At 35.0% G+C, this 25,490-nt stretch overlaps 1 pseudogene across 1 annotated transcript; it reads left to right on the top strand.

The window, feature by feature from the left end:
- Positions 1-3,954: 3,954 nt before the first annotated feature.
- Positions 3,955-25,421, top strand: LOC149488590 (uncharacterized; annotated as a pseudogene). Its single transcript, XR_016315591.1, has 26 exons — positions 3,955-4,013; positions 7,933-8,097; positions 8,351-8,389; positions 8,590-8,631; positions 8,725-8,856; positions 9,627-9,795; positions 10,130-10,247; positions 10,627-10,751; positions 11,124-11,330; positions 11,855-11,953; positions 12,706-13,002; positions 13,259-13,726; positions 14,027-14,188; positions 14,503-14,700; positions 14,968-15,112; positions 16,603-16,863; positions 17,287-17,420; positions 19,876-20,145; positions 20,580-20,795; positions 20,974-21,064; positions 21,427-21,624; positions 22,053-22,238; positions 22,548-22,766; positions 23,204-23,373; positions 23,912-24,133; positions 24,487-25,421. The product of XR_016315591.1 is annotated as an uncharacterized LOC149488590 (transcript).
- The last annotated feature ends 69 nt before the right edge of the window (positions 25,422-25,490 follow it).

Genomic DNA, 25,490 nt, shown 5'->3' with positions numbered 1-25,490 from the left:
GCTTTCGCGCGGTAACTGAACGCAAGGGGTGCTTGTCAATAGGTCATTCATTTTCACGACACCATTGTTTTCCTTATTCATCCCAGTAACAATTTGTAAGCTATGTGTATTGCAAATATAATTATTGTATTATTGTTTTTAATTTTTTTTTATGTAAATAAACGATCGAAGTGAAGAATAAAAAAGAACCGGTCACTGGCTGAATGAATTATTAAAAAAATAAACACAATATCAATTTCAAATTTCGAATGCTATGCAAAATATATGACGATGCAGTTGTGTGAACTGTGAGGTCGTGTTAATGATAACTTTTATTTTTTATAGTATGTACTTAATTTAATTTTAAATAATTACGTAACTTTCCTTATTGGGAAATTCTATATAGGTATGTTGTGCTTAAAATGTGTCATAAATAAATACGACAACATTCGTGTATTTCTGGATAAGTCTCAAGTTACAGTCAAATTATTATGATGCAAAATTTAAAATTTCGCACACGCATCGGGCCTGTTAGGAATTCACGGTAAGTTCCTATTTAGCGATTGTTTAGCTTCATCCTTTGTACTTATTTATATTCATCAGCTATGTCATATTTCGACAGTGTTTTGATTTAGAAACTTTGGAAAGCACACGGCATGCAATTGTAAGTACTTAGGTACTTACTTAAAATACTTAACAATAATAAGATTAAAACATAAGATTTTGATATCGTCATACTTCTTTTAAACAGACGTTTCAATGAATCCAGTTTTCTTACGATTTTAGTAGACCTTTTTATTATTGATATTTTAAAAGTCGTAGGTAGTCATTATTTCGTACCTGTATTTCATCGGAAATTGATTCTTGTATCACTTATAAATTAGGTATTAATTATTGTCATAATATGTAATAATGTAGCTAAGAAGATTAGTTCTGTTATTTCCCTTTAATTGCGATTCATAAATTATTAAAAAAGTTTTTAAAAAAAGGACGTTTCTATTTCAGTTCTCCGTATACATAAACTATTCGAACTTCGAAGGCTATGATCTCATGAGGATCAATCAACGTTGAAAATGGTTTTAATTGATTCTCTGATTTGCAGAGACAATTGCCTGCCCTTCGAAGGACGGTCATTGGTGCCTATTTGGGTTAATGTCATTTATATGAAGAAGATCTTTAGAATATTTGGAATAATTACATAGGTAATATAAGTATAAAGATAGTTTTTTTTTAATTTTATAGGTACCTATACCGGAGTGAAGCGAAGGTTCTGGAGGTCTGGAAATGCTAAAAAATAAAAACTTTATTCTTACATTCAGGTACATTTTCCAGGTCTTGTTTTAAGTTAATTATAGCATATGGAAAAATTCTTATGAAACTTCATAAAAATTTTATAATATTAGCACAGTATCTATTACAATATTCCCATGTTAGTTAGGACATCTTATTGCTGTTTTTTTGAAAGATTTTTGAAAAGATAACCTCAATAATATGGAAAATAATTACCATATTCAAATTCCCCCATTAATCAGCTAATTGTTCTCCATAAATATCGGTTGGTAGTTTCATGTCCACAGTCCACAATTAATTTGTTGACCGCTTGATAGCAATCGCGTTTGATTACAAGCTAGTTAACAGCCCTGGGGGTCAATAAAATGCTACATTAATGATACTTTTATATGAGTTTAAAGATTTTATTGATTTGTTACGCTTAGTAAAATTATGGTGAGCTTTTATGGTAGGGACAAGCGAATAAGAGCTTTTTACGAGCTGCTTGCAAGTAGCAAGAATCTATGAATATTTTAGATATGATTTCCTATTAAATTTTATTAAGAAATAACGATTAATATTTGTTGGTAGCCGTACAGCTACATAAAATACTCCATTAAAAATATAACACAAACTCAAGTGATACGACATAATTATGATAAAGTACACTTCGTAAACCATTTATACGTTTGTAGGCATTAAAAAATAAATAACTCTTCAAATAGCCTGTGATAACTTTGGGTATATTAAGAGCGGGAAAAATATAAGCTCTGATATTTTTATTTTTCTATACTTAAACTCACCAATGATTGTTACCATAAAAGCAGAGCTTTGCATACGAGTTCCCACCTCCCACTAAATATTGTGCACGCAAATATGCGGTAGGTACGTCATATTATGACAATAGAATCAAATCTGTAACGAAGACATTTCTCTCAATAAAGATGCCGAACGTTGTGTTTCATCCACAGAGTAGAACGAAATAGACAATTTATATGCGGGGCAATATACGAAGCTGTATAATGATGATTATTTTTTTAAAACGAAATCTCGAGACTCATGAATGATGACAATGACATCGTGCTTATTCTGGGTTGTATCTACTGTAAAAAAATATATTATGTTATACATTATTGAACGACTGCTCTGATTATATTTCAAAATGCAGGTTGCAAATAAAAGAATTGTTGTAATTTAATGTACCTAGTATGAAGAAAAGAAAACTCAATCAGATTCAGCATTATAATTTATTAATAATTTTCAATAATTTATGACGGGCACTACCTGGGCATACTTGTTATACTTTGCCAGTTATTCTATGTCAGCGGCGTTATATGCGTTCCAGAAATAAGATTTAACTGACAGCCTGATCAAGCGTAACTGCTGAAGGCGCCAGAATTGTTTTATTTAATTTCAAATTGAACAAATTGCCTCTAACAAATATATTGTATATTAATTAAGGTAGTGGTTAACAGTCTCCTTGATACCTAATGTATATGAGCAATGGAGATTCTAGGTTTAATCCAAAAAATGGGAATCGATAACAGATGTCACAAACATATCCCTTATTCCAGAATCTTCTTTCTTTTCTTACGACTTCTTAGGACAATTGTTAACGAACGTCTAAAAAACTAAACATAAGAATTTAGACGGCGCGGCTTATGTTCGACCGTGCTTTTATTTGAGTATTCTGTTATTGTTCCCATCATCAGATGAAACATAGTCTATACTATCAGCTGACTAGGTATCGAATTTTAATGACACATTGTCCAAAAAAAACCTACACCTAAATTTTTATTACTCTACGTGTGCCTAATATGTAGGCGCGTGCTATGTTTGACCCGTAAATTAAAAAGTTTACTCTAAGAATTGGTGCGTTATGATCGCAACTATCGCACTAGATTCACATTGCTTAGATCGCGGCCTAGATATCGAATGAGAGGAATTTTAAACCTATTGGTTACCTAGATATACCCTGACACCTTACATAAACTTAAAGTAGGAACTCTCTTTTTGCCCTCGACTTCACGTAGTCGAAAGGGGATTTCCATAGGAAGGAAAAAATAAAAATAGGCTACATAACGCGCTAGCCCCATAACTATAATATCTCTGGCCAAATTCATACCTTCTAGTCGTACCGTTGCAACCTCAAAGATACACAAATAAACACACTTCGCACTGTGTCATCTGGATATCCTTGTCTCTTTAAATGCAGTAGGTATTTTAATTTTGAATTTATCAGGTTGAGCTAATTTCACTAGTATTTCAAATGCGAAAGTAGATACCTAATTTTATCTGCTTGGTAACTTAACCGCTGAATAATTTTTTATGATGTTGGCAAAGGACTTAGTTACGGCTTTTTTGACATTTATTGAAGACAACAAGATAATTTTTTTTGTTGAATTAATTTCAGGGAAAAGTTAATTATATATGAAGGTAGGCAACAAACAAGTACAAGAGGACAGTGACATTTCTAGGACAAGGGACAAGAGAAATTTCTAGGACAGTCTTGTTATCTCATTTCTATCTGCTCTATGAACAATGTAGATACTACAGACTTACCAAATGAAATTCCTTCAAGAGTTCTTTACTAAATAATATCCTTTATTGTTCTTAGATCCTAGTCAAAAGGTTGTCAATCCCCGAATTCCCGAACACAGTGCGTGTAGGTCATGCGTTCACGCATATTTATTTGCTATCCCGGCGGCTGGTCATCTATTCGTAGCGGCGCGGGCGGGCCGCGCTACCCCGTACTTGGATTTCAGGTAAGTTATAAGCATATTATATATTATAGTTTTCTAATTGAAAGTTTTGAAAGAAACGAAATTACTTAACTATAACGTTACCTATGTTAACAGCGATCGTAATTGTGCAAAAGCAATTTAAATAAATTTTTTGCTTCATACTAAAAAAAATGAATATTTTAGTAAACTTGTCGAAAAAGTCGAAAGCGGTCAGTCATAAACTTAAAACAATTCCCTAAATTTAAAGGAGGTAGATAGAGATATTCTTAGTTCTTCTGAGTAAAATATAATCTGCTATATTACATATATTGCGTGTATGTAAAGTAGTACTTACTACCTAAGGGAAAAGAAAAATTTACAAACTATCGTGATTCAAACTTTTTAATTCCCAAGATTCAGATCCAATTTGCTTATTGTAAAAACGAAAAGAGCTTCATAAGACGAAGTTATTGGAATCTAAAATCTTGTTTTAAGAGCAAAACAGTAATTTTCAACTTTGATTCTTGAATCAGGAATTGAAAACATGTAAAAAATTTGTAATGTTTATTATTTATATTATGCGAATTGTCTTCTTGCATGTAACAAAGATGCGCTTTTATAAGTCCATGGGAATTTCATTTGAATACGCGAGCGAAAAGCTAGTACCTATACCTAGTCTTTATCTCTCACTTACATTTTTAATACTAGTGTTTTGTTCGACGTTAAGTTTTTATTAGATTCAAATGTTATAAGAAATACGATATTTCTAGAAACTGCATGCATGCTATGAAAATGGAGTAATTTACTCCATTTTCATCAACTTTTAAAAATATAAATACATAGAAAGAACAAAACTTATTCTGTTTCGATTCTTAAATATCCATAAACATGAATATTGATATATATATATATATACAGTGCAACCTCGATATAACAAATCTGAAGGGAACAAATAAATATTCGTTATATCAAGTAATTCGTTGAACTGAGGTTCGTTATGTTGAGGTTAGGTTGGTCTAAAATTCGTTATAAAGAGGTCTTTTACGTTTCTGATCCATTTCAACTTGAATCTTTAACAATAATGACGAGCAGCAGTGTTCACATTACTTTCCAATTTAAATTAAACAAAAATGATCGTTTTACGAACAAAAGCATGTCGAAACCTGTCGCAACATGAATCACATACTATGATATTAAGAATCATTACATTGGTTTGAACTTTATATAAAGGTTTTGGGTTGACGAAATTCTCACCGGCACGGAATCTTGGCCACTGCAAATTTTTGGGTAAAATAACACTATTTCTTTTCTACTACAAAATTCAATAAAAATTTAATCAAAACTAGTTAATTTAATGTTTTTACTAACTTTTAGTAATAATTGGAAGTTTATAAGAAGTACTACCGCGTAGATATGAATTAAACAAGAATTTACGCTTTTCCTGTGAAATTTAAATGATTTCTTAAAAAATGCACAAAAATTAGAAAGAACGTTTCCATAAAAAAAAATTGAACCTTTTAATATAGGGTGATTCCTTCTCTTTCCTTAAACACTGTTTGCATCCAGTCTGGCATACTCTAGAAGACATTTTTGATGTCCACTTGAGCTATAGTGTACCAAACGGCCCCAGCTGTATTTCTAAGCTCATCTAACATTGGTGCTGGGTTGGAATCGAACTTAATGTTTCTTTTAAGCATGTCCCAGATGTATTCTATTGGATTAAGGTCCGGGCTACGAGCTGGCCACTCCAATTTTTCAATAATAACCTCTTGAAGGTACTCTTATACGCATCGTACGACACGCGAACGTGCGTTATAGTGTATTAGTAACAAATTTTCTTCACTGATAAACCTGTAATAGGGCTGAACATGTTCCTGGAGAATTTCCTCAATGTACCTGATCAAATTTAAGGCATTATCTACGATAACTAACTCCGTGCGAGCATCGGAACTTATACCTCCCCATACCATTATTGACCCTCCATGAAAAATCGCAGTTTGAGTGTGGTGATGGGTGAAAACCTCTCTTCTCGTCTCCTCTATACTGACTCTTGGCTATCAGAAGCTCGTAAAGTGCCTTAGCAGTTATCTGTGAACACCACACGAGCGCACTGGCTGTGGGTCTAATTTTCATGATCTTGTGCAAAACGAAGACGTGCTTCTCTGTGATGTCTGAGGAGTTCTGGATGGCGTGCTGGTCTGCAAACCTTCAAATTAACTTCCTTCATTAGTCTTCTCACCGATTGCTCACTCACATTTATTATCCTGGTGTTTTAGAGCCGGTGGTGTATCTCAAAAACTGTCAGAAAGCCATTTCTGAGTATCTCTTGAACAATAAACGGGTCTTCTCGAGCTGATGTGCACCTCATGCCTTCATTTCCTGGTCTGCACGTGTAGCTACCAGTCTCCTGGTATCTTCTCCATGCATAGTGCACCGCTGAACGTGGTATGTACTGAACATTAGGTACTTTACGTTGCGGCAGTCATTGGTCTAACATTGTGATGGCCTGAGCAGGTTGTTCAGATGTTAACGGCATTTTTTATTGTTTGTTATGATCATTGACTACAGTACAACAATAACAATATCTTAAAACGTCATAAACGATATCGAAAAAAGTTTAAAACGAACAATTCGTAACTTCGGCTTAACCGCACAAATCACAAATTTCGAGTAACTCTTAAAAAGTGGTAAAAGATTATTCTCAAACTTAATGATTTCTTACCACAAAATTAAACAAATAATATGTTAACATATCTGCATACAAAAAAATCGTGAAAAACACTTCAAACTTTTTTTATCGGCAAATTTGTAAGTGGCCAAGATTCCGTGCCGGTGAGTGTATATATATATTTATTATTCAAATGAAATTCCCATGGACTTATAAAAGAGCATCTTTGTTACATGCAAGAAGACAATTCGCATAATATAAATAGTAAACATTACAAATTTACCAGGTCATTTTGAATGCCTCTATCTTCAAAGCGTATCCGCACGTATTAAATGGGATTTGGCTTATCCAATTTCCATTCTGGCAAGTTAATGTGCAGTAAAATCGGCCTAGGGCTTAATACAGACCTTTATCAGTACCTATACCTTTATATTAAACTTAACGCGCAATTTTCAGTGTTATTTGCAAATTTATCTTCTAAGGATTTTCTGCTAGTATAGGTAGGTATTCGTCGGTTAATCGTAAACAGGATATAAACTACAAAGCAATAAAATCGGATCTCTTTGGGGACAATTTATGAGATTGATTTATGTTGAATTTCCGTTATCTGTTTATTGTGACAAAGGTAATCGAATCAAAGCCATATCATGTTTGGTTCACGGTCGGTCGTTTCTATTAGTGAAAGTGTGAAAACAAGCCATTAACACAATTGTTCAGAAATGAGCTAAAATTAATTACAATAGGCGCCAATTGAGACTGTCATCTCTATAGAAACAGATGTCCACACTAAAAAAGGTTACTGGGCCATATTCATAGAATCCCAGATCGTTTATTGGTAAGGGAATATAGGACGGTGCGATCTTGACTGTTGATGCCCTATTTAGGCATAAATAATTTAAACACATTCTATACAATGTAGTCAGTTTTGCATTGCTGCCCTTTCATGCAACACATGTAAGATATGTGAGAATTATTAAAACATTTGAACATCATTAATGGAATTGAACAACTACCGAGGGATTTGTGAACATACAGGGCAATTAGTTTGTAAAGCTAGAGCGCTTTTATATGCTATTTTAAACGCAATCCAATTTGTCGTGTAATTAAGAGCTGTTTATAAATATATAAGGATTAATTACTTTTAAGAAGTAATTATTAAATAATAATTACGTTTATAGCTCTCTTATTTTGAATATTTGATCAATATACAGTATGATTCAAACTTGGTAATTGAAAAAGCTCTCAAAAGTTAGTGACAAAAAATACTTAAATGAAAAAGAGCGTCTATTTTAGGCAGTATGTGGCGAGCCGGAGTGATTTGCCTGGCTCTGCTGGCCGTGCCAGTGGTCAGTAAGGAGCTAGCTGAGGTATCCAGGGATGAAGTGGAACTGCCGCAAGCACAGGAACCAGATCTTATCAACTACGACGATTATAACCCTTTTGGGGAGGATGAAAATGGTATGTTTTAATAACGTATTTATAAAATTCATAATTTGAAGAATGTGTGAGTGTGTGTTTTATATTATTTGTGTCACAATGACAATGGTTAAAATTATCCTAAATTATTTACAAACGCATATAAACTTAAAAAAAAAATGTACTGGTAAAGTGATTCTATAATTTTGTGTATTTATAAATAAAAAATCAATCGGTATATCGGTAATTTGGTTTACTAAGGAAGGACCAAATGAAAATTTTCTTTAATTTTCAGCAGTTCTTGCTGAACGAGATTTCAGGGGCTCTACTGCAGGTAAAATTAATTTTACAAATTGGCTTTCATAAATTAATCATGTCATGTCATGCTAAATTGGGTAAAATAGGAATAAATCAAACATACTATTATATAAAATCGCAATCAACTAATTAAGTTAATAGTTAGGTACGTTAATTATCAAGTATTAATTATAATTATCCACATACCTACATAATTTATTTTCATTTCATTCATAGATCAGCGTAGACTTAGAAGACCTTTGCAGCAAGTAAATCGAGGTGATTGTCTATTCATTCCCATGCTTATTCACATCATTTTCATTGCTTTATCATCTCCAGAAAGGAATTGTTTTATAAATAATTTGTTTTCAGCTCCGCCAGTGAAGTGTATAGATGTCGGAAGATCGTGGTCTGATGGAGATACGTGGAAGAGAGATAATTGTACTCTTTGTCAGTGTTTTGGAGGAAGAGTCAATTGCTCTGTGCTGCCTGCTTGTCTATCTGGTAAGTGTTTTAAAATAAGAGTACTTTAATTCACTATTTTTTAGGTGGGAAATTTGTAATTTAGTATTAGGCATTGAGTAAAATATCAATGCAATGCTTCTCTTATTAGGTCCGGTTTCGCTTATAAAGTTAATTTCTAATACAAAACAAATATTTTGGATTTGGATAATTCAATCAGTCAATCTCGATATATTTCATAAAAATCTGCACTGCATTTATATGTGTGACACACGAGTAAAAATAACTCGGTCAAGATTACTTTTAAAAAAAATAATTTATTTAAATAAATTACAATTTTTACTTAATCTATGACCTTAACTATAGAGAGCTGGTGTGAGAATGACGAGTTAACTTGTGAACTGCTTATATATCCGAGATATCCTCCTGCCTGGTGGTCTGGTGGTGGTCCGATACCGTATAACCATTAAATTAATATCCCTTTGTTTTATCAATTACGTATTGTCCACTAAATGGGCGTATTGTTCAAGTTGATACGTTCCTTCTTGGATGTCCACGGTGTTATCATAATAAGTTCACTGGAATTCGCATAATGATCCGGTAACTTAGGTATTTGCCTTTTATTATTTATTTTAAAATTAAGTGTGGCCTTTTGCTTTGCTTTACTCACGAATAACATTCAATCTCACCGATTTTGACATAGGAAAATTATCATATTTCGAACTTGTACTTGTTTTTTATTTCGCTAAGTGGTATATTCGCATAACTTTTGAATAACGTAATTAGCATCACTATTTTGTTACCATTTTTAGCACCATCAACTCCTTCCCGTCCTACAATAATCGCCCAACCGACGACACCAGTGCGGGTGTCACGGGGTCCCCAGGGGACGACGGACCCCCGGGACCACCTGGAACTCCTGGAGTCAATGGGGTGCCTGGAGCACCGGGTATACCGGGACCTGTTGGACCGATGCCTGATGTGAGTGATATATTCTATAGCTTTAAATAATAAACAGCTATAATATTACTGGAAAAAAAATTTGTTACGGATTAGGTTGGTAGTTTAACTCGCACTTAAATCTGATGCTTTTTGTAAATTTTTGTAGTAAGGTTCGCTTTACTGCTTAATTAAAAAAAAATATTTTATCACGGCATTATAAGTACATTGTTTCATTCTATCGATCTAAATTGGATTAACTTTCTATAGGTAATTTGTAATCTGAACTATTTCTGATTAATCTTGCCATTTCTCTTTACCTATATTTTATTAATTATTTATTTCGTTGCACCTAACTTTTGGAAACATATTTTAGGTCAATGCTTACTTAGCTCAACTAGCGGCTACAGCTGGAGGTGACAAGGGCGCAGCTTTCGACCCCTACCACTATATGCAGGCGTCTGTCGGTTCTCCTGGCGTTAGAGGAATACCAGGTATTTAATGGAATTAATTTAAAGGTTATTTTGGAGACAAACGCATAATTTACTTGTAGTTTTGTGACGTCTATCTAATATACATATAATCTCTATCTAATATCTATAAATAAGGAGAACATCATGAGCTAAATAATCCATCATGTAAAAAAGAAATAGAAACATGTGTGATATGCTTCGAGATATGTATATTCGCAGTGGTACAAAGCTACTTTGAACATTTCCAAAAAAACATGCAAGCATCGTATGTAAGCATAATATACTGGCACTCATTTGGTTATTTTCAAAACGTAGGTACCTATTATAGTGATTTTATAGTACAATCGAAACATTTTAGTAAAAAAAAGTTTGTTTTATCACTATTAATTCAACACCTTAGGTCCGCAAGGCCCGCCCGGGCCGCAAGGGTTCCAGGGCCCGCGTGGGGAGCCCGGTGAGCCCGGCCCTAGCGGGCCGCAGGGACCGCCCGGGGAGAGGGGGTCGCCTGGGTTACCGGGGAAAGACGTAAGTTTGCTAAAAGTTTTATATAAATGTGATGAGAGTTGTTTGTGTTTTAATTTATTATATTTTGCATAGTTTAGTTTGAATAGTGATGATAAAATATGTTAATAATTTATATCGCATAAGTTAGTTAGGAAAATTGTTAATATTAATTGTATTGTTTGTTAAATTCTTTGAATATCAGCTATGTATCTTCCTAATTCAATTTTTAATGGATTCTTTTAAGTCTAAACAATCATAGACAATAGTTGTTCGATTAACTTTGGTGATTATTAAGACATAAAAACTTTTTATTATTGTTTTGCCAATCCTTTGCAATTATCGCTGTGAAAACAAAAACGCATAATTTATATTTCTTTTTATGTCCAATTAAAGGGTACCCCAGGAGAAGATGGTGAACCAGGGCCACAAGGAACAGCAGGACAACCGGGAGCAAGAGGGTCACCAGGTGTTCCCGGTATACAGGGTTTGAAGGGTCACAGGGGGTTCGATGGTAAAGACGGGGCTAAGGGTGATCAGGGGTTGCCTGGTGAAAAAGGGCCAACGGGATTGCCTGGACAAATGGGACCTCCTGGACCTGCGGTATGTTGGTTTATATGGAGAACTAAAATTTGTGATGTTCTTTAAATATTAATTGAGTTATTATTATGAGCAGATAAAAAAAATATGGGAAGTAAAATATGGACAGTTGATAAAAATAAGTTTGCCGGTTTATTTTTCTTAAATTTTAGTACAAAGAGTAGAAAGCAGTCTAATAAAATAAATTCCAATAAAAAATATTTAAAAGATATGAAAAAATATCAAAATGGGCAGTTTTTGCCGCAGGGCAGGGCTTGAGAATTTATATTGATTATTCACACGAACTGACCAATTACTTACTTAATTTATTTAATTATTTCTCTGTACTTATTTTATATTTTTATTTTTATTCTCAGATACAAGTTATAACTGCCGAACTTGTTCATAAACATGCACTCAAAATTTTTTCTTATACCATTACTACTATGAACAACGGTTGCTATAGATCACTGCCATAATTTTTTATGATTTCAATTATTCTGTTTACTATGTACGAATTTAATGGTGCTTAATTGTTATTGTAATAGGGCCCAATTGGCCCTCGAGGTGAACGCGGTCGTGAAGGTCCACCCGGAACACCCGGAATGCGTGGAGCTGATGGAATGCCTGGACCACCTGGACTTATTGTAAGTATTTTTATTATGAGCTGCGTTCGACTTTACATAAGTATTTTATTTAGAAATAAAATCATTTTTAACGTTTTTAAACGCGATCAATCAATTCTATTTTATTTATCGCGACATGTTTACGGGGAGACATGTTATTATCTATCTATACATATAATAAATCTGTAGAAGGGTCAATTCTGTTCATTGAAAATATTGAAAAAATAAATAGCAGGGGGTGTTACTGGATCGATACCAAACCCAAATATGTGATTAAAAAAATTTTGGTCTGTCTGTCTGTATGTGAAGACATCACGTGAAAACTAACGGTTCGATTTCGATGAAACTTGGTATAATTATACCTTATTATCCTGGGCGTAAAATAGGATACTTTTTATCCTGAAAGAATACGAAGAAAAAAAATAATCTTAATTTTTCAGTTTTATCCATAGACGTTGTTCTGTAGAACAGCGAACACACGTTGGGTATTATTATAGGCCTAGCCGTATTTGAGTCCAATAGATATTAATTATAAGATGTTATTGTCAGAGTTACTCAAAATGGAGAAATAAACCATCCACGCGAAGACCGACATCCGTGCGGACGGAGTCTCGGGCGGAAGCTAGTTTTAAATATATTAGTCATTTTAATAGTAAAATATTTTTTGTATTAATTAAATACAATATTAGTCACCAACTTGCTAGCTAGTTAAAATTTTTCACAATAAATGAAGTCGTCATATTAAAACTACACTTTAATTATTCTATTTCCAGGGCAACGTTGGAAAGCCAGGATCTCCAGGATTTCCCGGTTCACCAGGCATAAAAGGAGAAACAGGACTTCAAGGACCAAAAGGCAGTCAAGGTATCCAAGGACCGCGGGGTGAAAATGGTCGTCCTGGACAACCAGGCGAGGCTGGACCATCCGGTCTTGCTGGTAGAGATGGTATACCTGGTGAGAAGGGAGTTCAAGGACAACCTGGAGCAGCTGGACCACAGGGTTTCCCGGGACCTAGGGGTATACCTGGTGTAGCTGGTGACCCTGGAATGCCGGGGGCTAAAGGCATGCCGGTATGTATAATATGTTTTAGCATGATTTTCTATTGAATACAATATTTAAATTACTTGCTCAGAAAAAAAAAAACATCAGATATCAACACATGTTTACCAGTAACATGTCTTCAGCATGATATACAAATCATGATGTTGATGATTTATTCGTTTCAACACAAACTTGTTAGTTATAGTAAAAAAATACAATAAGTAAACAATTACTGTAACTACGTGCGATTTTGAATATTGTTCATCAAGCCATTTATTATTTAAGGGTCAACCTGGTGAACGAGGAACTAAAGGTGAAATGGGTATCAGAGGTGAAACTGGTTTACAAGGACCACGTGGTTTACCCGGTGTCGTTGGACCCGAAGGCAAACGTGGTAAAAGAGGCTTAAGAGGACCTGCCGGTAACACTGGACCTCAAGGAGAAAGAGGATCACAGGGTATGAGAGGATTACCAGGAGCTGATGGACCAATGGGCTTGAAGGGACAACCTGGAGAACGAGGAAATGTCGGTCTCCCCGGTACCAAGGGAAGTTCTGGTGACCCTGGAAGACCTGGACCTCAAGGTTTACCAGGTCAACGAGGCATGATGGGCAGACCTGGAATAACTGGAAAATCTGGACCACCTGGAGAAAGAGGTATTCCTGGAGCTGATGGTAGACCGGGTGAACAAGGGCCGCAAGGTTTACAAGGCGCGCCTGGTTTGATAGGTAGCCCTGGTGAGAGAGGATTGCAGGTAATTAGTGTAATAAGTAAATACAGATGATATCAAATTAAGTTTGAATTTAGAATATTGATTATTATAATATTATTCAAATTGTCATTAATCTATTTTCTTAATAATGTAATTATTGTACTTAGATTAATACAATCATACATATATAATTAACTTAAGGCATAAAATATGTTGTAAAGATTTAAAATAACATGAGTAAATGATAAGATGAATTTAATCACCTTGTACGGTTAAACCAAAATTACTTAAATTATATCTTTCAATATACGTATATTCAATCCGTATTCAAATAAATTACAGGGAGAACCAGGAAAAGATGGAGAGTTAGGTCCACCTGGAGTACAAGGACCAAAAGGAGACGCCGGTCGTGATGGAAGTCCAGGAGCGCAGGGTGCTCCAGGGCCTGTTGGCCCTACTGGTGATAGAGGACCTGCCGGACCTCCTGGACCTACAGGTTTCCCTGTAAGTGTATACTTAGTCAAATAAGTTAATAATATCTAAATTTAGGGTTTTTGTCCGCGCTTTTATTTTTAAATTCCATCATTTATAAATTAGATATTTTAACGGATTTTAATTTAAAAACCTACGATATGCAATGTGCATCCAAAGTTTTCAAAAATGTAATAATTTTGTAACAGGATAAGAAGATTGACATTAGTTTTACTTTCGCAATTTCTTACTAGAGGTGCCGTAAATTACATTCAAAAGTTATTTAAAATTAATTAATATGTTAGCCTTCTTCAATGTATGAAAAACTAACCTGTGTATAATTATAGGGTATGCCAGGAGCGGCCGGAGTACCAGGATCTCCCGGAAAGGAAGGAGAAGCTGGTGTTGCTGGACCACCCGGGGCAACGGGACAAGCTGGACCCCGGGGTGAAAGAGGTTTCCCGGGAGAAAGGGGTACCAATGGATTACCTGGAACTCCAGGGGAAAAGGGCGAAGCTGGCGCGCAAGGAGCTGATGGTCCTATGGTAGGATGGTTTTCTTGTTTTTCACAAGCATTAATTTAGTTAAGAGGAACTCTTTATAATTTTTCAAAATTTTAATTCTTTTACTCGTAAGTCGTATTTGTTTTTAAATATATGGTTTTTTTATATTTATTATCCATCATGGATACTCTTAAAAAATCACCGTAAATGTAAATTAAAACATGCAAAGGAACAACTTATTTGCTTTTAATCATTAAAATTGTAGGTACTAACCTATTATTCACAATAAGGTTATTTATACACTTTTAGGGTCCAGAAGGTCAACGGGGTACCAAAGGTCATCAAGGGCCAATGGGTCCTATGGGAATGCCTGGACCAAGAGGTTTGACTGGTTTAGCTGGAGAGAAAGGAGAAAGAGGATCTACAGGACCGCAAGGAAATGAAGGACCACCTGGTACGTTTTAATGATTAAATGTGTCCCTGCTATAAAATTATTCGTTTATTAAAAATATTAAAAAGTACACACTTTAAATATTTCATCATAATTGTTTTTATGAAAACAATCATAAGTTTTTCGGTATATTGCGACGACGCGGTTGGCGCAGTGGTAAAGTAACTGCCTACTGAGCCGACGGTCCCGGGTTCGATCCCCGGTCAGGGCAAATATTTGTGTGATGAACTCAATTATTTGTTCTTGGGTCTGGGTGTTATTATCTATATATGTATTTATTAAATATGATATTTATCGTCGCCTAGTACCCACAACACAAGCCTTAATTGAGCTTACTGTGGGACTAGGTCGATTTGTGTAATAATGTCCTATAATATTTATTTATTTATTTATTTATTATATTTATTACTATCTAATTTAGACATTAAATTAACACGTTCACTGCGGCATGTCCAGTATCGGGCCATCAGCGACTACACCACAGTGCGGCGCCCAAAATCGCAGTTTTCACCGTGGTGCGGCGAGGTTTTTTATATGTTAATCAATGACTAGAAAAGAGACAAATATATTTTTGTGATCACAGTTTGAAGTAGGACTCAATTTCGTTTAAAAATCGTATGGCAAAATATTGGACACACGCATAGAAAAGAAACCGTTTCTTTTGTGTGCGGCATGTCAAATATTTTGCCATGGACAAGCACCTCATGCCGCACTGTACTGCGAGCGCGCCGCGTGTCAGTCTCGCATAGTGATGCACCAGGACCCCACGCGTCGTTATCAAATTTTTAAATGACAATGATACCATAAAGGCTTTAGTTTTTTTACTTTCTTTTATTTCGTAGCATAAATGCAAAAAATATGTGATGACAGTTGTGAAAATAATATAAAACATTAAAACAAAAGTTACTTAACAAATTAAAACAAAAGTTACTGAACAATTTCCTGATAGTACTCTATCAAGTACCTTGTTTTATAAGTGTTTTTTTTTTTGTATCGACGATCTCGTTATCTGTTAACAAACAGACTGAAATATACAAAATTGATTTATATCGATATCGATGTTTTGTTTTACAGTGTTTCCCATCGCTATTACTGTAAACATGCCGTATCAACGCAGTGCGGGATGGCAAATAATTTTTCACAAAATCAGGGGTTTACATTTTCCCTCATATCTTTTAAACTATTGGGTCAAACTAAAAGCTATTTATGCGGTATATACTAGACTATATATACTATTATCTGAAAAAAAAATTTTTGAAATATCTTGAAATTTCATGAAATTATTAACCTTCAAAGTCAGAAGGTGCGATGTGATAAAAATGGCTCATGACGCACAGTGGTGAACTTGCCGATGTGAAGTATGGAAGACATGCCGCAACAACGGTAAGTTTGGCATTTTAGGTGCCGCAGTGAACGTGTTAAAGCGTACCGAAAAAGTGAAAAGAGTTCATTTTAAGTTTACAATTCTAATAATCCATATATTATTTCATCAGGTCGGCAAGGAGAACAAGGACCGCAAGGACCTATCGGTCCAGCTGGACCTCCTGGAGAGCCAGCAGAAAGGGGAGAACCGGGAGCACCTGGACATCCGGGTGAACCCGGGGCGCCAGGATCTACAGGGGAAAGGGGCCAGCCGGGGATGCAGGGAACTCCGGGATTAGCGGGGCCCCCGGGGCTTACAGGGATGCCTGGGTTGAAGGGAGATAGAGGTTATGCGGGCGCTAAGGGACAACAGGGCTCGCCGGGTAATCCAGGTATGATTTTTTATGTGTTGATATGTTTTGAGAATATAAGAAATAAAATATCTGAACTAAGTACAAAATAATTTAATAGAAAGTACCATTTAAAAGATTTATAGAAGATTATCTTCTTATATATAAAATTCTCGTGTCACAATGTTAGTCTGCATACTCCTCCGAAACGGATGGACCGATTCTCATGAAATTTTCTGTGCATATCGGGTAAGTCTGAGAATCGGCCAACATCTATTTTTCATATGTACCACGGGCGAAGCCGGGGCGGACCGCTAGTAATTCTATAGAACTTTATAGTTTAGATGGCATATTAATAAACAATATCAAATTAAATTATGCAACAATCTAAATTAATTCAACGTATGAACATAAAACTACCTACTTATTTTACTTATTATTATTTACTATTGTACAAAACTATAGGAGTTCACGGAGAACCTGGACAAAGAGGTCTACCTGGACAAGCAGGTGCTAAAGGAGCGCGTGGAGAAGCTGGACCGAAAGGGGATGTAGGACGAGCTGGACTACCTGGTAGACCTGGAGACTTGGGGCCTGCGGTCAGTTGATGTATTGATAACATTCATTTGTTTATTCGTAGTGATCTCTTAAACAGTCGTTTTTATTGTTTTTATTTCTAGTGATGTCTCTTTTTTGTAATAATATAATATATGTTAAAGCGTGGTTGTATTACGTAATTAAATACTGATATAATACTTTTTAGACATCTTGACTCGACCAAAGTCGGTACAAGAAAGACTCGCAACTGCAAACGACCGTTATTTATAGGACGATCAAAACAACTATTCGAGTGGCGTGACTGTGTGAGTCAGCGCAGGTGTTATTTGTGTTGTTTTGATCGTTATTTTGAATATAACTTGTAATATTATTATTATCTGATAATTAAATGATTATTAATACTTTTATCCATTTGATTATTATTAAAATAATTAATTAAGTTCATCAATTGATTTACTTTTAAAATATAATTTTATCTTTAAATTAAACGCGCTAACACGGCCATTCTGAAAAAAAGCTCGTGCTCTGAGCGGTAATTCAAAACTCAAAATATCAATGATATAATTCACTTCAGCTGGTGACATTCCGACTTGTTTTAAGTAGTACATTATATTCAAATTATTTGTTTATTTGTCCAGTTGTCAGGCTAAACCACTGTCTGGATCCATACTGACAAGTGACAATCAGGTTATTATTATTTTCCGCCCAGTTGTAAGACTAAGTCACAGAAAACCCGTACAGACAAGTGGCATTCAATTCTATTATCTGCCCAGTTGCCAGCCTAAGTCACAGAAGACCCGAACAGACAAGTGGCATCCGATTATATTATTTGCCCAGTTGTAAGACTAAGTCACAGAAGACCCGTACAGACAAGTGGCATTCGATTGTATTATTATCTGCCCAGTTGTCAGACTTAGTCACAGAAGACCCGTACAGACAAGTGGCATTCGGTTATCATAATTAGTTTCCATTACCGCTAACACGGCCATCTAAATTTGGCTTTGGTACTATTCTTACACGTACATAGGACACAATAGTAGTCTAGCAATTGCTTGTACTTTTCGCTTCATAGCAATCATTGTCGAGTATTGTTGTGAGTTACATAGGATTCGATAGCTCAACGAGTTTTTCCAGCTGCGAACAGCGGCTTCTGTATCTCATCTGTATCTCAACTCTCAAGTGATAACCATAAGTCCTGGAACATAATTAAAAGTTAAAACACAAGTTATATCCGGCTTGGCCATAGTAAAACAATAACACAAAACGTTCTCGTACGTTCATTTGAAATGAGTACGGTAATTTATCTCGTGATGTCAAAACATAATGTATTATAACACAAACATAACCGCTCGGCCAAACTGACCTTATAGAACACCATCACATCCACATGTTGAACTCAAACTCAAATATTGATTTATTCAACTGGACTTCACTTAGAAGCGCTTTTCAATCGTCAAAATACAGAAAAATAATAATTTACCACCACAATAGCTTACACTGGGCGCGAAGGCACCACATAACACATTGGATTCAAATGCCCTGGGATCAAAAACTTATTATTTGTGACATAAGCACGTCGTTCGCTTACCACAATTAAAGGCTCAAATATCCTGGACTACCGCCCGGATTGCACATCACATTATAATATTGATGAACTACATTACCGTTACAATATTCCACACCACAAACATTTACTTCACACAACGCACAAGAAAACACACATTGTGCGAGTTCCTTCATCCTTGTTTACTTGAAGTCAATTCAATCCAATTTTTCGTAGATTGAAGTCTACAGTGGTTTACTGTCATGATGGTGACAGTGACAGTTGCACACTGTCACGTAGTATGATGGAAGAATTTGTGCCAGCCTGTCAGGATTCCGAGTAAGGGCTGGTTCATCTTCTACTTCTGATGTTAAAGCGTGGTTGTATTACGTAATTAAATACTGATATAATACTTTTTAGACATCTTGACTCGACCAAAGTCGGTACAAGAAAGACTCGCAACTGCAAACGACCGTTATTTATAGGACGATCAAAACAACTATTCGAGTGGCGTGACTGTGTGAGTCAGCGCAGGTGTTATTTGTGTTGTTTTGATCGTTATTTTGAATATAACTTGTAATATTATTATTATCTGATAATTAAATGATTATTAATACTTTTATCCATTTGATTATTATTAAAATAATTAATTAAGTTCATCAATTGATTTACTTTTAAAATATAATTTTATCTTTAAATTAAACGCGCTAACATATATGCTTCATATATACTACATACACCATCTTAAGTTGTAAAAACATGTAGTTACATATTACAGCTACAGTTCTTTCCAGCATTTGTTATTATAAATGTCAAATAATATACGAAAATAGACGACAAACAAGTGTTAAGCAGATTAACTGGCAAATAAATAAAGTTTTTGAAAATAAATCTTTCCCTATTTTAAATATTATTTTTCTTTTTCTATTGACTATTATAAAATAATGTTATAGGGTCCTCAAGGAAGCTCCGGACCAGCTGGAAATCCCGGTATTCCCGGTGCTAAAGGTTCTACAGGTGACTCTGGAAGACCTGGCGCTCCAGGTCCAATGGGACTTACAGGACCCCAGGGACCTGAAGGAGCTAAGGGAGAAAGGGGCAGTGAGGGAGAAATGGGACCAATTGGACCAATTGGGCCAGTTGGACCTAGTGGTGAACGAGGACCGACAGGATTACCTGGACTTACAGGGCCACCAGGGCCACAGGGATTGCGAGGTGTACAGGTAAATCTTAGTTTAAAATGTATCTATTCATGAAGTTGCGAAAATATGTAATTCACGATAATTTAGTAATCCTCATACGTGCATAATATGTAGGCACATTTGAAGAATTTTATTTATTGTTATTATTGAAGTCCTTTTTATTTTTATTATTGAAGTCCTATTTAAGCTGTTTGCTTTGGCAAACAGCTTAAATATTAACATATATACCTATATATATATATATATATATATATATATATATATATATATATATATATATACAGTATACACGATTTACCTAAACGTGTATTTTCGGATTGTCTATTACCTGTATTTATTATATTATGGTGGATGGTTCATAACTTAGAATAAATTTCATATCAGTTTTTTTAGTATGTTGTTTAATATGTTATTGAGGTTTTTATTTATCTTTATTGACATTATTTATCATTTAGGGTGAAAGCGGGTCTCCTGGAAAACCAGGTGCTGACGGTGCTCCTGGACCAATTGGAAGCCCTGGTCTTCAAGGACCACCAGGTCCAATGGGTGAACCTGGACCAGAAGGTCGTCCTGGAAAACTCGGTCAACCTGGTATACCCGGCAGACCTGGAGATAAAGGACCAACAGGACAACCGGGACAATCTGGACCATCAGGACCACCTGGATTACAGGTAATAAGTTATATTTGAAAAAAAAAACTGCCACAATTTAAATGCAACCTATGCACATATTTTGAAAGCGCTTCAGTTAAAAACTTGTGTTTCATGAGTGAGATTAATGCTATTTTGTTTTTGTTAATATTTTGTTTATGTGGGGTAATTTTGAGCAATTGTTCTTTTTGTTTTAAAGGGACCTCCTGGCCCTGGTGGCCCACCCGGTCCCAGTGGTGAAAGAGGACCAAGAGGAGAATCGGGACCACCTGGAATTGAAGGACCTCCAGGTAAGCATAATATATTTAATTGTTACAATAAAATAAAAAAAAAAATCATCTATCGAAAAAAGGTTTTGTCATGGCCTATATTTCAAGTTGTTAATTGGTAGTCCGATTTAACATAATTTTGTTTAGTTTAATTTTTAATTTTAAAATGCTTTAAATTTAAATAAATGTGTTACTTATTCAGCAGTCCAATCTTTTGCATTTTGTCGTATCGATATTTTTTTCTCAATATTAATTTATTTATTTATTTTAATAGCTTTAAAGTGAGTAGTCTTTATAGTGGTCAGGCCGTCGTATGACGCAGAATCGAGTTTATTTTATTTAAAATATTTTCAAAAACCTAAATGCACATTTACTATTACCAGGTCCATCGGGCAAGCAAGGTCCCCCCGGGTTCGACGGGGCGAAGGGTGAGCGGGGCGAAGCGGGGGCGGACGGGGCCAAGGGGCACGCGGGGCTGCCCGGCTTGCCCGGGATGGTCGGCGCGCCGGGGCGGGCCGGGGACCGCGGGCTGCCCGGGGCCATGGGGCCGCCGGGGAAGGATGGGGATGCGGGGAGTCGCGGTGAGTTGATATGTAGAGAGATTTAAAAGCAGCCGATTGATTGTTGGCCACAAAAAATAATGTGAAAATTGCTGTAGAGTAATTTAAATTTGCCTGAAAATGTTAAGGACTGTTTTTAAAGTAAAGCTTTAAAAATTTGGTCTCAATGCATCTTTGTCCGCACGCAAATTTGATCGGAGAAAAAAAGATTTATTCGATCACAACGTGTTAAGTAGCAATGACGAAACCCATGAAGCACGATAGACATTAATTGATTTATTGTAACACGAAACTGCTTTTACATTCATACATACACCTGGAACAATTTTAAATTCATACAAAAGCCAACCAATATTGACAGTACATACGAATTTGATTTTTTTGAATTGAAAACTTTGTGTAAAGATCACTCAACTCAGACTCAACAAACTAAAAATATCTATTTCTAGGACCACCCGGTAGAGATGGCAGTCCAGGTCCTCAAGGATCACAGGGACCCACTGGGGCCCGGGGACCTCCCGGTGAGCCAGGACGACACGGAACTCCAGGGCCTGCGGGACCTCCTGGCCCTCCAGGGCCTCCTGGAGAGGGACTTGCTTATGACGCCGCTGCTATTGCTGCTATGTTACAACAAGGTAACTTCTCTACAATTTTGGAAATACTGAAGTAATCAGTTTTTTTTATTGATGATTTAAAAAAATCAACAACAGATTTTCATGACTCTGATTATAAACTGCATGCAAATATAAAATAAAAATATTAAATATTCCAGCTACATAATGTGGTCGATGATTTACCCATAATTTCATTTCAATGTTTGTTCTGAATAGAGGAGTTCCAAGTTTCTGTTACTACACTGTTTATACTGAAGAATATTTTAAAGAATATTTAACTAAATTCTTTGCATATTCTAAAAATACCCCCAATTAACAAAAATTTTCCAGGTCAAATGAAAGGACCAGACCCACTAGGCGACGACCCGAACATACCACCACGATTCTTCAAAGACGACCTACCTCTCGCTGAAAGGAAGCAAATAGTCATGAAAGCGTATGAAAGGCTCAAAGTGTCTCTCGATAAGTTCTTACGACCTGATGGAAGTAAAGAAGCACCTGCGAAGACTTGTGGGGATATTAAATATCATCACCCTGAATTTAGCAGTGGTAAGAATGTTTATTATTGAAGAAAATCTAGTCTTGTGTTTTGTACTACTAATCTTTTTTTGTGTTTTTTGTTGTATTTTTCTGCTCATATTTTGTAATCTCTAATGGCGGCCAAAATTGACCAAAATCGTTTTATATCAGTAAGTAAACAATAACAATTCTGGGTGTTCAGAACATCAGAAGAACTCATGTGTAAATAAATAGCGTATGGAAGACTCAGAGTCGCTTTTTAGGCGTATTTTAGAGATTAAGAAATTGAAGTCATATTAATGCATGTAAACGCGATTATTGGCTCACTACTCGCGTGAGCGACAGTAGCTCATCTTTTTGAAACATCAGGATTAATAAAACATTGAATAGACCCCTTTCAAAATCTCATCTTAATTTAATTTTCATCTCTTTTTATTTCAAAAGAAAACATTTTTCTTTCCCTGTAGGTCAATATTGGATCGACCCCAATGCGGGTGACACCAACGACGCGATCCTCGTCCATTGTGATATGGAAACCGGCGCTAGTTGTGTGTTCCCCAAACCTATTGAGTCTAAAGAAATAACACATCATGGTAGAAATGAAGCTTGGTTGAGCGAAATGGAAGATGGCTTTACGGTAAGAGTAATAACGTTTTGGTGGTGTATTAATTGCAAATAAACTTCAATTGAAAAAAGATTCTTCATCATTAACTCAAAGATGGTCATGGTTTTATATTAGTACTTTATTTTATCCTGTCTTTGTTGTTATTTTACACCAATTTATACAGAATCTTTATTTATTTATTTTCAAGAAACATTTCTTTTACACGATAAACTACAAAAAGCCTAAAACCATATCAAAAATTCTTTCTCTAGCTCTAGCTCCATTCTTCCCACTGACATTTGCTATACCCAAATCAATCTGTTTGACGTTTTTTCCATATAAACTCTTCACCATACCAACCATCTTTTTTGTTTCTCCTATCTCATTCTTTCTCTTGCCATATTTCATCTCTCATTGTACATTGGAATAAATCTTTTTTGTATTGTATTGTATTGTATTGTTTTGTATTGTATTGTATTGTATTGTATTGTATTGTATTGTATTGTATTGTATTGTATTGTATTGTATTGTATATTCTTGCCAAATTACGAAGCAACAAAATTTTCCCCAGATCTCTTACAAAGCTGACCACAGCCAACTCACATACCTCCAACTGCTCTCAGTGAGCGCGGTACAAAACGTAACGCTACACTGCAAGAACACAGTCGGTTATTACGATCCAGAAACAAGGAATTATAAACATGGCCTCAAATTATTGGCTTTTAATGACGCCGAGATATTACCTAAAGCGAACAATCGGTTGAGATATACCGCCCTGTTGGATGAATGTCAGGTGAGTTGGATTATACAAAAAATCCATATAAGAAGAACTTTTTTGAGAAGATGGTTCAGTTCTTTGACAATTCTGGCTAGACTGGTTTTTAGGGGTTTGTTTGAGTTGCTCCGTCCTGGGTTACCTAGATAAGATACTCATTAATCTAAAGGTCTTTAGTATAAGTAAATTCATGAGTAAATGTAGAGTTATAAATTTTAGAACCTGCTTGGAATGGATTTTCAGAATTTTAAAATAATGGAAAAAGTTTCTGAAACCAATGCGACAGCAATGTAAAATTCATGATATACCTATTAGTACACAATAATTACTAATTAACAATTTTTTTTATACACTAAACATTTCTCCCACAGCACAAACAGCAAGATTGGGCAAAGACGATAGTACAATACGAAACGGATAAACCGAACAGACTTCCTCTACTCGATGTAGCCGTGAGAGACGTTGGGAGAAACAACCAAATGTTCAGAATAGAACTGGGACTCGCTTGTTTCGCTTAAAATTTTCACGTATTGAGTATTCTAAATTTAAAATTCCGAATGTTATAAAATTTTTAAATTGGCACTGACATCTAAATTTCAAATTTCAAAAGTCACTTTTTTAATGTGACACTGGCCAGTTCGTTCATTGGCACAATAAAGAAAAAATGATTGTATTGTTCCATTTTTAAAACGTTGCCGTAAATTTTTTTATTTTTATTTTTTAATAAAGTCGTGGTCGTCTATCATGACGTTCACTTGGTGCTTTGATAAGAGAAATCATATCATTTTTATTGAAAGTGATAACTGATAACTGTAGATGCACTTGAGATAAATTCATATTTTGAATATGTATTAGATTTAAGACATAATATATTCGATATAAACGAATTTACAGCATTTATACAATAGTTTTGTAAGTTAATGCCAAATATATTTATAAGTGATTCCTATTTAGAATCTCATAGGTTAGGTTTTGTGAATAAAACAACAAGATATTTTTGTATCAAATTAATTTTATATCTAGATTAAGTACTTAAATTTGTAAATAAATCGTCACAACATTGTCTTATAATAATTTATAATGGTCCATAAGGCTGTGTACATAATTGTAAATAACCTTAAATATAATTAAGTTAGTCTATAAGAAAACTGTAATCCTATAAAATTTAAGACTAAAGAGATTATCAAGTACCTATATTTACACTTTTATAAATATATCAATTAAATACCTATAATAAAAGGACATTAATATGAAAATTTGTTTTATCATTTTTCTTGTTTAGAATTTTATGAAAGGTGATACTTAGACGATAGTATTTTAATCAAATTAACTTTCATTATTATTACCTACATACTTTTCTATCAGTAAACAGTCC

This window comes from Colias philodice, chromosome 5 (assembly GCF_061535455.1).
Source record: "Colias philodice isolate Cphi_HAF_F1 chromosome 5, ilColPhil1 Martin Lab GWU primary, whole genome shotgun sequence".
Taxonomy (NCBI): Eukaryota; Metazoa; Arthropoda; class Insecta; order Lepidoptera; family Pieridae; genus Colias; species Colias philodice.
The sequence above is the reverse complement of the archived record's forward strand: the minus strand, read 5'-3'. Positions and strand labels throughout refer to the sequence as shown.